We start from the raw sequence: 204 nt of genomic DNA, 5'->3' as shown, positions 1-204 counted from the left end.
CACTAGTGGGTGCGGAGGGAGCTGGCGGGAGTCATTGCTACGCCACTCTCCATCATCTTTGGTAAGTCATGGACACCAGGTGAGGTGCCTGAAGACTGGAGGAAAGCAAATGTCACTCTAGTCTATAAGAAGGGCAGGAAGTATGACCCGAGTAATTACAGACAGAAAGATGGTGGAACATCTTATCCTTGGCGCTGTCTCTAG

The sequence above is a fragment of the Apaloderma vittatum genome, unplaced genomic scaffold (genome assembly GCF_000703405.1).
Source record: "Apaloderma vittatum isolate BGI_N311 unplaced genomic scaffold, ASM70340v1 scaffold9347, whole genome shotgun sequence".
Lineage (NCBI taxonomy): Eukaryota > Metazoa > Chordata > Aves > Trogoniformes > Trogonidae > Apaloderma > Apaloderma vittatum.
Note: the sequence above shows the minus strand (reverse complement) of the source record.